The following is a 13,014-nucleotide window of genomic DNA, read 5'->3' on the forward strand; positions in this document are numbered from 1 at the left end:
GCCTTGGAGCCAGGCAGCTACACAAAGAAAACTCTACGAACAGTGAATCAGAAAATAAAAGTCTTTCCTCCCTTAACCTGTGGGCATTGGACATTGTGTCTCAGCAATGAGAAGGTGAGACAACATCTGAACTGGGAGAGATGATTCTGAAACTTGCTTCTCTGTGTATCAAACACCTGTGTTACCTGTATGATTAGGATCCGTGTCTTCCCCACGCTGATGTGGAACTGGTTCATATCAGTGCTTCTCTCAAGAGCAAATCTCTGTCCTGAAGACTCATCAAGCTCTGAAGACACTCAGGCATATAGAAACAGGAAGTCAGCTCGAATTCCTAATCCCAGCAGCCAAATTATCTATCTTCTCTACCTGTATGCACTTCCACCTGCCCGGCACAGAAGGTCACCCTGTGCTGGCGGGAGGGAGGAACACCTCCTGCAAGACACCTGACAGGGCAGGACACCTGCTTCCCCTCCCTCCTCTTTTATGGAAATAATATCTCACGTCCTGTAGCTACCGTCACCATGGGTGTGGCAGCACCATGTGTGGGGCTATTTACCTGCACCCCTGTGTCAGGTGTGGCCATGCGCGTAAAGTCGGTCAGCTGAGCTCTTTCCCTGGCTTAGTTATCCTCGGGCCAGAGACTGCAGGTGTGCTGCAGCTTCCCATGGCTGAGAAGACTCCCGAGGCCTGCAGCACGGCTCTGACCATAGCTTGTCAGGCTGAGGCTGCGTGACTCTAGGGAGCTCGGCCACCCGGAGATGGACCCCATGAGAAAAGCAGGTGTGAGGAGTCTAGGGCAGTGAAATGAGCTCTATTGTTTCTCTAACAATCCCTTCTTGGTTTCTCCACAGCAACCCTCAATCCGTTCCATGCAATTTCCTGGCCAGATCAAAAGTACAGCTCGTCCCAGCTGTGGGGGCCTCGCTGGGACTGAATGCTGACCGCAGCCCTTGAAAATCATTTATTCCACTGGTGACTCCCTGAGTGCTTCCTCCTAGGCTCAGCTTTATTGTTCTCTGTGTGTTCCGATGGTGCGAGCATTTCCCTCACACTCCTCTCCCACACAGCACCACTAGCCGGCCACCCTGCCGCAGTTGCACACCTGTCCAGCATGCTCACCAGGACAGCCCTGAAGCCCAGACAGACAGACGGAGTCTTCACATTAAATCCCTTCCTCTGCCTGAGGAGCACTCAGCAGAAAGGGTTTGAATGAGGAAATGCCATGGCTCAGAAAGCTGGATTTCGCACCAGAGATCCTATTTCAGGATGGAGCTAAGACAACCTGAGACAGAGACAACAGGGTACTTGGTGCACAGAACATGTTCAGTAAGCAGGACTAGGAATGGGGTCAGAGGAGGGAGTCCCAGTAAGGAGGGGAAGATGACCCCAGGGTGGAACAAAAGACATTCAGGGTAGCTGCAGTGCAGGCTGCTGACAGCACAGATGAAGGCTAGTGGCCTCTGGCATCTTCAGTGTTCATAATCAGTGTTTCATGTTCATAATTACTTTATTAGAAAATTTTTAGAAACTCACAAGCCATGTTAAGGAGAAAAGTGCCAGATCACAAGCCAGAAGTGGAGTTGGTGTGTTCTCCATCCTCAACTGGCTGTGCCATCCGAACTCTGCAAGTCACATCTGTTAGACACAGGTGTGACAGCCCTGTTGAGCTGGGCAGGTGGACACAGTTGAAAGAGGTTGGCTTTCAATAGTCAGTCTAGATCTGCTAGGCATATAAAGTACTAAGCAAATGGAAAGGAATATTTGTACCAATTCAAGGGATGAACAGAACATTGAGTTGTTTTAGGAAAGTCTGTGTGAGCTGAAGAACCAGAGCTCTCCACACAAGGCTCTGTGGTTGTTTGTCCCTTTGGAAGATCTGCATGACACCTGCCTGTGACTACTCCCCTGTGGTGACCCAGTCACTGGCAAAACTGCTCTATACACAGCCAGAGTGTCTACCAACTCCGGTTTCTCTCTGGCATTTTCAAACACATCCTCCTCTTCCAGTCTGCCTCTTGGATGACAGCTCCAGTTCCCCAAGACTTCCAGCTGCCAAGAATCACCTGCATGTGGGTGAGGATTTCTGGAAGACCAGCCTGTGTCACAGAACCCAGAGGTGCAAGGCTATCATAGAAGGACCCTCAGTATCACACAGAGGAACACCTCTGCATCTATGGACCTGTCAGCTCCCCACCTCTCCCAAGACCCTCATCCCGGAGAAGTAAATGTTGTGCTACTATAACAAAAATCTGCTGTCATCAGAAACTTTCCTCACCACGTGCACCTGGGATTCAGCAGTGTGAAGTTAGTAACAGGAGCAGCAGAAAGAGGACAAGTGATAATTTGGATTTTTTATTTTAACTTTAAACCCAAGAAACCAAAGGTGTAATGGTAAGAAGACAGTGTGACCCAGATCATTCAAGGTACCCTTAGTATCTTAGTGATTCTCCGTGCCAGCTGGGCTGTGGTACCAAAAGAAATATCTAATGGTTCAGCACCTGAAGTAGTTTATGAGCATTTATGTCCTAGAAAATTAGAACCCAGTTTTTAAAAATAATATATGTGTTGAGAATAAAAGACAACATTTTTGTTTTATGCTGAAGTAGCTACTTACTAATGATTGTATACATCCTTTGGGGCCATGTGACTTGGTTTGTTTGCTTGCTGGTTTTTACCAGCACTTGGGATTGAACGAAGGCTTTTACACTGAGCTACAGCCTCGGCCCTCTTTAAATCACTTTTTTTAATTTTGAGAGAGGAACTCCTTTAGTTGTTAACTTATCCAGGCTGGGTTTGGACTTGCTAGCCGCCTGCCTCAGCCTCCCAGAGTGCTGGGATTACGGGTGTTATCACCACACCTGTTCCCATTCAGTTTCTCCAGCTTTAGACACTGGTGCCCTCGAGATCTGTCTCACAGGAATCGTCCCACTATAGTGGTTTTTATCACTACAACCTAAAAGTCCAGTTTGGCAGCAATGTATCATCACAAAGGAGGCAGCTTGGTCCTATACTAAACCTGCCAACCCTCTCCAGCTAATGATTTACATGTTAATTGTGTTTCCCTGGAAAACTGACAGATTTAAAACATCGTGCAAGGGCCTGGGCTCCCTGCAGTACCCAGCATGGGCTGGGAACCATGGCTGTAACAGGGTAGTTAAAGGGCTCTGATCAAGTCGCAAACTTTCTGAGCCTCAAGTCCCCATTTATAGAAGTGATACAAGAAGCCCTGGACATCACAAATGACTCCAGAATTCTTCCCCAAACATAGGGAATGCCTAAGTAATTCACACACATTTTCAAAAGAATAGAGAGGAAATGTGACCACAGAACTGTGCTGCGGTTCCCCAGATGCAGTTATTAGAAACAGACATGTGCTGTGGCCACAGGAATTCTAACTCAGGTCTAGCTTGGGACCCTGAACTTTTTTCAAAATTCCTCCAGATGACTCTGTTGTCTGGATTAATTTGGGAATCATTTCCTATTTCATTTACTGACGACTCAGCAAAATGAAGAGTTCCTTGCTCTAAAGTTCAAAATCAGCACAAAATCTTTGTGCGTGTTAAAATCTATCTCATTATTGGCCTTTAATGGTGCTCCATTAAAGTCTCTTTTCCCTTTTAATTTGATCACATCACCCCAAGGGTTTCCCTTGGGGTGGCCAGGACGCCACCCCTTCCCTTAAGGACTCCTGGAATTACAGACTCCAGAGTCACCCAGCACCTTGCTTGGCTCCTCTGTGAAAGATACATGAATAGTTTTATTTTCGTAATTTTAAATAATGACTTCTCTGGGTATTTATGATTTCTTAGGCAGTTTGACTTCATTGATAAAGGAGTTCAGGGTCAAGTTTCTAAAATCTAAAGAAGAAAGGGCAGGCCAGCTGTTCAGTTCTGGGCTCAGCCTTTCTACTGGTTAACAGAAATGTACAATCCTGATTTCAGAAGCCATTCATGTCTCTCTGAACTCAGCTAGAAGTTTTTGGAGGGAATCTTTGAAAAATGGGGTGTCCATGAAGGTGATTTTTTGAAAAGACATGAAAAGGAAGAAAATTTTAAAGCAACATCTGCAGAGTCAAAGTTTAGCTTTGCCACAAAGCATTTCCTCTTTGGTGGGGGGCAAGTACCAGTCACAGTTCAACACAGGAATTTGGGTTTAGGGCGGGGGGTTTGTTTAGTTTTGTTTGGGGTTATAGTTTCACCAAAGGAGCCATAATGGCTGAAATATAGCGGCTCTCTCCTGGGCCTAGTTTTGCATGCTTGCAAACATTTAAAACTGCACTTGTGGTACATAAAAGATTTATAATGATCTCACCCACAAATATAAATTTTGTCCCATGCAGGATAGAAAGAGCTAGAAGCAGAAGCATCGAACAGCTGAATGTGAACACAGGGTCATAAATTCAGAAAGCTCACAGCTCTTTAACAGCCCCATCATAAATGTGACCGATTTCTATTTAATTTATGGGATTTTACAGCCAGGTCCAGGAATGTCATTTGGAAACTAAAAATGTAGAAACCATAATATATTGTGGGTTTCAAGGAAAATAAATAAATAAAGTGCCTCCTGTGTCAGGTGACTCTGGCAGGACCGTTTCAGTTCAGTCCTTGGGTACTGCAAAAGGACTTGTGGAATTCCTGACCATCGCAGAAGCGGGCAGCGGAGGTAAAGGAAGCTCAGAAACTCATGAACATCAAACCCTGCCCTGAAAACCACAGCCGGGTGGGAGGGGCCCTAGGGCTCAGCGCTCAGCACCTGTCTGACTCGGAGTTGTGTTTGGCATTGATCACGGAAACCATTTAGGGAACTCCAGGAATGCCCTTTGGAAAATGGGGACCCGATGGACAAAGCCACTCACTTTTCTGACTGTCAGTCATTCCCTGCACGCACCCAACTGTAGCAGAGAGAACCTACAAAACTAAAGCCAAGGATGTGTCTGGGATGTCTTTCGCACTCAACCAGGAATCAAAATGTAACAGCCTCTATCCCAGCCAGCGGCAGACATGCCCCTCTGTTCTGGGAGAATTTGAAAGTCAAAATTTTCAGGTTTTTGATAAAGTTGCATCTCATCTTCAAAGAAGAGACACTGAAACTCCTCAGCTATTATTTTACCCACACATAGACAAGCCGATGCCTGCTGTATGCCAGGCACAATGACACACAGATGTCACCACAGAGGTCCTGGCGTGTGAGGGAGGCAGGCCCCGGGGGGCGGCAATGTCAGCGCTGACCTCTCGAGGGCCACTAGGCGCTGTCACAGGTTGGACAGGGAAGGGGTCCTGGGCCCTGGCTGGAGATCAGGGAAAACTGATGCCAATACAGGGCCACGGCCAGGATAGGACATGAAGGCTGGCCCCGGGCATGCTGGCACTCAGCAGCAGGGCTTAGATGCAAGGAAGAGACATGGAAGGTAACTAAACAGGCCAGGCCCCAGTGAAGAAACCACCATTTTAAACAGAAATGAAAAGTGAAAGATGCCTGATATAAAAGCTTGAGAATGAACCCTGAAAAGATATGCTTCTTTAAAAACTTTAGTATCACTAGATGAGGGTCTGCATGCCTGTAGTTCCGGCACTCCGGAGGTTGATGCAGAAGGAGGGCCACAAATTCGAGGCCAATCTGGTATATAGTGAGGCCAATCTAGTATATAGTGAGACCCCTCTCAACAAAAACCTGTGTGAGATCATATTTGATCTGCAGCAAAAGTAGGGAAATTCCAATTATCTTGGCTTCTCATTCCCTCCTAGCCAGTGTGGAATAAATATTTTGTGCAGCAGAAACTATTTAGCATTAGAATGCTGGAGGCATACTTCTGTGGGTACAGAGGAAATCCCATGGAAGAAAAGATGCTCTGTATCTTAGGGGGGAAATAATGCAAAGAATAATAACTTTCCACACTGGACCATCCCATACACTGGGATTTTTAGGCTGTTCATTTCATCTCGAGTCCTCGCAAGTTATCATTTTCTTCCTAGCTCAGAGGAAGCTTTTATCTGTTGTGCCCTTAATACCCTTTCTAATCTAAGTAGAGAAAAGCTTCATAATTGGCAAAAGAGAAGTTTAACAAGACATGAGGTTGATTGTTCCCACAATCAGAACATCTAATTGAGCTATAGTATTCTAAACCATGCTTGTGCGTGGGGAGATAATTTCTCCTTCGTTTCCTACTTTATCAGAAAATTAACCTTCATTTAAAACACTGTGGTCTGAAACACTTTTATAGTTACAGTCTCTCGGCTGTTTCTAAGCATTTGAATTTTAAATTTGCCATCTTGGTCTTTAAAAATGAAACAAACTGCAATGGCGGCTTTGGGGAACCAGGTGTTTACGATCAAGCAACATCAGAATGTGATCCATGTCCGGAAAGCCTGCCGCTCCCCAACGAGGGGACTTTGTCACCCTGGGAAACCATTGGAGCCATGAGACTTGGGCTCTGTATAGATACCTTTTGGCGGGACAGTCCATGTGCCCCAGTTAGTTTATTTAACTGCACCAGCATAGAAGCATTAAGGAAGTGTTTTTTGACATACACAGTTCACTTTTACTCCAGAAAAACCCTGCTCAAATTCTGCAGGGATGACACAGCCTTGGCTGCCGCACGAGTGAAGTTAGGTAATTTGTTCAACACAGTGAAGTAAGCACTCACCACCCATGACACATCTGTAATGGGCCCAAGTTCATCTGGGGTCACGTTGTCTTGCAATATCATAATAAAGCACCCCCACTACAGTCTTATAGGTTGATGAGCATTCTCCCCAACATGCAGCCTCCCCCACCCCAAATATTTCCACAGATCCTGAGAAGGAATAGAGGGAAACACGCTGGCATCTGCCTACACATCGTGGGCTAACATGTTCCTTCAAAGTGGCTCTGCTCCAGGCCCGACCCTGGGCTCCTCGGAGGTGACCTTATTTAGACACAAGGCCCTGCAGATGTGCTGAAGTAAAAATGAGACTGGGCCGGGCCCTCACCCAGTGTGATCATGTCTTTTTAAAAAGTGGGGATTTGGATGCAGGCGCACAAGCGGGAAAAACTACACTGGAGCAGCGGTGGACTGTGGAGGGTACAGCTGGGGACCTGGAAACTGCAAGGGCCCCAGTCACTCTGGAGGCTGGCAGAGGCCAGGCGGGACCCCAGAGAGCCCACACAGTGGCGCCCCACTGACTCCACAGTTGCTGAGCTGCCGAGTTCTTGTCCAGAGCTGGGACAAGAGATAGTTCTGCAGCTTTGTGACCTCCGCCACTGCAACCTAGGCTGCGAGGCGAGCAGACAGGCTCACCTGCTCAGCCATCGTTGTTGCCACACCCCTGTGGAGGAGGACCCAGCTCCAGGCCTCCAGCCCCTCCATGCTCTGAAATAATCCTGGGGACTGAACTCAGAGCCTTGCGTGGAGCTCCATTGCAACCACTTTTAATTACGGAGACAAGATCTCGATAAACCTCTAAGCTGTCCAGGCTGTGTTGGAATTTGTAATCCTTCTGCCTCAGCCTCCCAGAGTGCTGGGATTACAGAGATTACAGGCATGTGCCACCATGCCCAGCAGTAAATAAAAAATTTATAAAGGGCTTGGGATGTACTCAGGGTGAAGTCCCTTGGTCCAAACTTGCTAATGCAAAAGAGGAGGAGAGGGGTCTCAGAACAGAAGGAAAACTCCAGACCAAGCCCCATAGCCCGAGATCTCGGTTCAGGTGTGGACCTGCCCTGGGCTCCCTTGGGCTCTGTGCCAGACATCTGTGCACTGGGTTGCAATCAGAGCTGTGGTTTCCTGGAGCAAAATCCAATGGCCAGCTTGGGGCAGGGCAAGCCCCAGGGCCACTGTGAGGTCAGCCGTTCCATCTTGCTAGGGTGGACCCGACAGGAAAATCGGAAAAGCAGAGCCTGGGCTGGCAGGTGTGTGGGGCAGAGACACCAGCCTGGGAGAGGGCTGGGCTTCACCCAGTGGGCCTTGAAACAGGCACAGTGCTGTTCTAAGGAGAGGGGCTGGGGGTCTTCAGAGGTTCTGCGAGGCACTCAAGGCTCTGTCCTTCCACCACACTCCTAGGCATTTCAGCCTCCAAGGACCCACGCAGCCTGAGGGCATCTGGACAGGGTCATGTGCCAGGCTACTTCTACATAGCCTTGTCCACAGTGCCCTGTGACAAAACCCAGGGACACCCTGGAGTTCAAGACTCAGCTCCCAATCTGATGACCCCCCACCCTATCCTGCCAATTCAGCAGGGCACAGGTCTCTTCAAGTGTTTTCCAACCCATCTGTGCTAAGGGCACAATGTTCCACTAAAGTCCTTGAAGGGCTGATTTTTCAAGAATGACATATCGCCATGCGTAGAGCTTTCTGGGTGGCTGAGAGGCTGCAGACCAAGTCACTTGTGGGCTCCTCCCTATAAACACTGACTCTGGGGCCGCAGACTCTGAGAAAGTGGCACTCTTTCCATGCCTACTGGCTGACTGTCCACACTGCAGGCTCTGGCCACCAGATGCCGCAGGAGTCCTGACTCAGGTCTCCCACTGCCCCCAGTCTTGAGTGTCACTGCTGACAGCCCAATTCAGTGTTCTCGAGCCACACTGCCCAGACGCGGTCCCCCACACTCAGCTCAGTTGCACAAAACTGCTCCGGGACAGCCTGGTTCTCACAGGTTCCATCCTGGTCCAAAGCCTACAGGAGCACAGACTGAGAGGTGAGGTGACCTGCTCCTCAGTCCCTGTGTGCCAGGCCAGGCTGTGGCGGGCACAGCCCTAGGGTATGCAGCACACTGGCTGTGCCTTCCCTCCACCAGCTGTGGCTGTGAGCCTCCCCTGGCTGCCCCCAAGCAGAAGGGAGATGCAGGAGGGCATTATGAGTATCCTAGCTGTGCTGTGGACAGCTGGGGTCTTGTGGGTCATGTTTACAGGAAGTGAAGTAAAGCCCCGAGGACAGAGGGTTTATCTGGAGAGCCGGAGCCCGGTGCATGGACTGGACCAGGCTAGGTGAGCCCTGCAGGATGCCACAGAGGGTGCCGGGGTCCCCTGCAGAGGAGGAGGTGCTCACTAGCAGACTGGCACTGCTATCCCCAGCCATGTGTCTGAGGAAGCTGCAGGGCTCTGCAGACCGGGGTCTGCTGGCAGATGCAGCTGTTGTTCCCCAAGTCCACATCACGATTACTACCACACCACAGCCACTCGGCCAGTACAGAGAGGGCTCCACTGAGTTTCGGGCCCTGCATGGCCTCTATCCCCTGCAGGACAAAGCAGATGCTCCATGCTGGCTTCCTCCAGTTTCTCTTTCCCACACCAAACATAAGCAAGAAGACAAAGCTGTTTCCCGGGCTTCTCATGGACAAAATAAATGAATTCAGCTTTCTTGGGATCAGCAAAAAAGAATTCTCACAAAATTCCCACATGGCCAATACAATTCTCAGTTCAGCTCCATATTAATGTCTCCTATGAACACCCTGGCTCATTTGCACAGTGAAGACAGAACACTGAACATTCTGAAAGTTCCCAGTCAAGGGGATGCACTGAGAATTACTCCACCACGGAACCCTGCATACAGAGATGTGTGTCTTTTGGAAGTTCCTGGCTGCCCAAAAGTGCATTTCCATGACCGGGAATTTTTCAGTACATTTTCTTGCACTTTATAAAAAGCAAGATCTGACCTGATCATTACTCCTTCCCACCTCCCCACCACCAAAGGCTTTTTGCTTTTAGCTTTGGGATTTATCAATGACATTTTCTCTAAGCGAAAAAAGATCTTTTCGGCTAACTGTGAGTTGGTTTTAGAAAGGAACAGTTGCAATGTTTTCCTGCTTCACAGGCACAAAGGAGTCTCTGAGGGCTGATAGTTTCACCAGCTTTTCTTGTGTGGTTTGAAGGAAACAGCAAATTTAGAATGCCGATTGCCAAAGGCCACTGGTCCGGGCTAGACGGCTGCTGGCGGGGCCTTGCCAAGGGCGGTCCCCAGACAGGACCTGGCTGTCCTCATTGGTGTGCCCTTGAGGGAGGCTGGGTGCAGAATTCCTGCTGCCTTTGGGCAATGAGCCACCCTGAGGAATCAGTCTTCCTCCATGTCCTTGAAGACTATGACACTGAGGTGCCAGCCACAGCAAGACTCCAAAAAGTCAAGGGCGACGTGCTGATGAGCACACTGCTGCAAGCCACCAGCCTTACATCCAGGGCGGGCTCTGGGCAGTGGCTGGGCCAGGCTGAGGGGTGATGTCAGATGTTCCTGTCGTGAGCTGGCATTTGACTGTGCAGTGAGTCTTATGTGAGGAGAAAGCAAATTTCCTGCTGGGCTACAACTCAGAATCCTATTAGGTCTCAATCCTTCCAGCAGCTCTCGCGGGTTTTGCTGGAGATACAAAAATCTATCTCACCCCATTCATTGCTGCTTAAATAAAAAAGACAGATGCCATCCACTCTACCTGATGGCTGCTCCTCACTGTTACCAACTCTGAATTTACTGAGAACAGAGGAACTGCTTCCTTTGCAAGTGTTTTTTATTTTATATGATATTTTATATGATAGGTTTCTGCATAAGGAAATTGTTGAGAAGGCAATAATTATTACCCCTGGTTTTAGCAAGTTAGAGTTTTGCAGTTGAATTTCCTTTGACACTGAAATGTGGAGACAAAACACCTGACTAAAACCATATCCAAAGCTCAGTGTTTCATTCAAAATTGAAAGTTCACATCTTAGTGTGAAATGACCATTGGATAATGCAAGAGCTACAGATAGGCAGAAGCCAGTGAGAAAGAACTCAAAGCCTTAGTGTGCACCCTTCCTACCCTCTCTTCAGAGGGACATGGCCATATTAGCTACCCAGAGGTCTGTCCAGTGACACCTGGTTTCCAGCAGGATGCATGTTAAGTTTAGACACCCTCTGAAAGTCTCACGCTCAAAGGCCGGGCCTGCTTGGAAGGGGCAAGTCCCTGTGAGTGTAACTTCAAAGAATGTACCCTTGTTCCCAGTTCCTTCTCTCACTCTGTTTCCTAGCCACCATGCTGTGAGCAGCTTTCCTCTGCCATGCTGTTTCTGCCTTGCAAGAGCCTACCATGGACTGAACCCAGTGAAGCCAAGAGCCAGAGTAAACCTCCCTCCTTTTGGTTTCCAGTGTCAGATGCTATATGTCAAGCTGTGGGAAACCTAACTAGCACAATGTGTGTCACAAAGCAGAGACAGATTTGCAAAAAGCTGCTCAGAAGTGACAAAGGTGAAGCCCTGAGTCTCTTGATCTGCATCCCTGCTACATGTATGCCCCCCCCCCCAGCAGGCCTCCAATATTCACTTCTGAAGGATTCTGTAACTTGGTGCTTTGTCCCCCAACATGCACCTCTCTGGCCCTGCTCCCGCCTCCTGACTTCTCTTACCCTGGTTTAGTGCCTCTGTCCTGCACAGCTTCCTCTCTCCAAGGCTGTCAGCCTGGGCGACCCTCTAGGAGCTGAGGGTGCAAAGGGGAGCCATAGATAAACCCACCCAGATGGGTCAGCAGCCCTTGTCCCTGCTCCCCCTCACCATTTGGCTCATCTTGATGGGTCTGTGCTGGAGCCCAGATGCCCTGGTTCCCATCTCAGTGCATGAGGACACCAGAGAATCCACCTGGGGTCGTAGCTCCTGGACCACACATCTGGATGACGAATGGTTAAACAACATTGAGGAAACGCTGGGTATTATTTTTTCCTTCACTCATAGCATTTTTAATTGGAAAATCCTAAATCTAAAGCCTTGGGAGTTGACTTTTGCTAACTTGTTGCCCTGGCAACGACACTTTCTCCAAATACTATCACAGTTGGAGCCCCTGGGGTCACGCCACTGACAAGAGAGCTCAGGAAGCACAGCTGAGCCCCAGATGTCTGTGACAGGACATGATCAGAGCCTGACCATGGTCCCGGCCATCTCCACCCAATCACCCCACCCCAGCCTGGCTCAGCCCGCCTGCCCAAGGCCAGAAGCAGCTCCCCAATGCCACAGCAGTTCCCAGCCTGTCCACGCAGGAAAGCACCTCTTGCCTTGGCCACCAGCAAGCAAGAACCAGGAGGGGCTTCGCTTGCTGCATCTCTGTCCTGCCCCACACCTGTTTGTCACTCTGTCAGCAGTGATGTTCCTTGCAGTATGAACACAGCAATGTCATACTCTGACCCCAAAGCCTCCAGGAAGCCTCCATGTCCCGGTTTCAGAGCCACCTCAGCTTTCACTCTGCTGCTCAGCCACGTGGGTTTTTCTTAGGACCGGATGTACTCAGTTTCTCCTCATCACTGCTATGCTCTGCTCCCCCACGTCCTGGCCCCAGAGCCAAAGTGATCTTTCAGCTGCCTAGAAGTACTTGAAATCTCCTCAGTGCTGTGAGGATGGGAAAAACGACCACCAAGCCCCAGGCAGGGACCCATCTCAGCACTCTGCAAGCCACCAGCTGTCCTTAGCTGTCCTTAGCCTGGGTGTGGCTGCTCCTTCCAAAGACCAGGTGTTGCCAGAGGGCTGTCCCTCCAGCACGGAGGCTGTGCTTCTTTGGGGGTGTGCTGCCATCTTCAGTAGATTGATTTGCTTTGTTTTGGTTTGGTTTAAGAGAGAGAGTCCCTTCACTGTTTTTTTTTTTTTTTTCTTTCTTTTCTTTTCTCCTTAAATAAAAATTAAAAAAAATAAAATAAAATAAAAAAAAAAAAGAGAGAGAGAGTCCCTCCATGTAGTTCAAACTGGCCTCCAACTTGCCATCCTCCTGCCTCTCCTCTCAGCGTGCTGAGATTCTAGGTGTACACCACCACATCCGGCCTAAATAATTATTTTAACATTCACTCTAACTCAGATCCCAAAGATCTTGGCTATTTTTTACTTACTGTCTTCTCCTCTACCAGGACCAGAACACGAACTGGCAAATACAGAACTTGTGCTGGTCTAATAACAGATACATTATTACTTATTTATTTTACCGATATATTTTTAAAAGAGTAAAGGACTGGCAAGGTGAAGCACTCTGGAAGGCTGAGGCAGGAGGATCCCTAGTTGCAGCATTCACTGAGCATTTTAGTGACTTAGTGAGACCCTGTCTCA

At 48.8% G+C, this 13,014-nt stretch overlaps 1 long non-coding RNA gene across 2 annotated transcripts in view; it reads right to left on the bottom strand.

The window, feature by feature from the left end:
- Window positions 1-3,928, bottom strand: part of LOC134477242 (uncharacterized) — a 39,070-nt gene extending 35,142 nt beyond the window's left edge. For both annotated transcript variants that reach the window (XR_010049156.1, XR_010049155.1), the window contains exon 1: window positions 186-3,928. This is a non-coding gene — a long non-coding RNA (uncharacterized LOC134477242). The remainder of the gene's footprint in view (window positions 1-185) is intronic.
- Between the last annotated feature and the right edge of the window lie 9,086 nt (window positions 3,929-13,014).

The sequence above is a fragment of the Cavia porcellus genome, unplaced genomic scaffold (assembly GCF_034190915.1).
Source record: "Cavia porcellus strain 051 isolate PalLab524CR breed Dunkin Hartley unplaced genomic scaffold, mCavPor4.1 scaffold_8, whole genome shotgun sequence".
In the NCBI taxonomy this organism is placed as follows: Eukaryota; Metazoa; Chordata; class Mammalia; order Rodentia; family Caviidae; genus Cavia; species Cavia porcellus.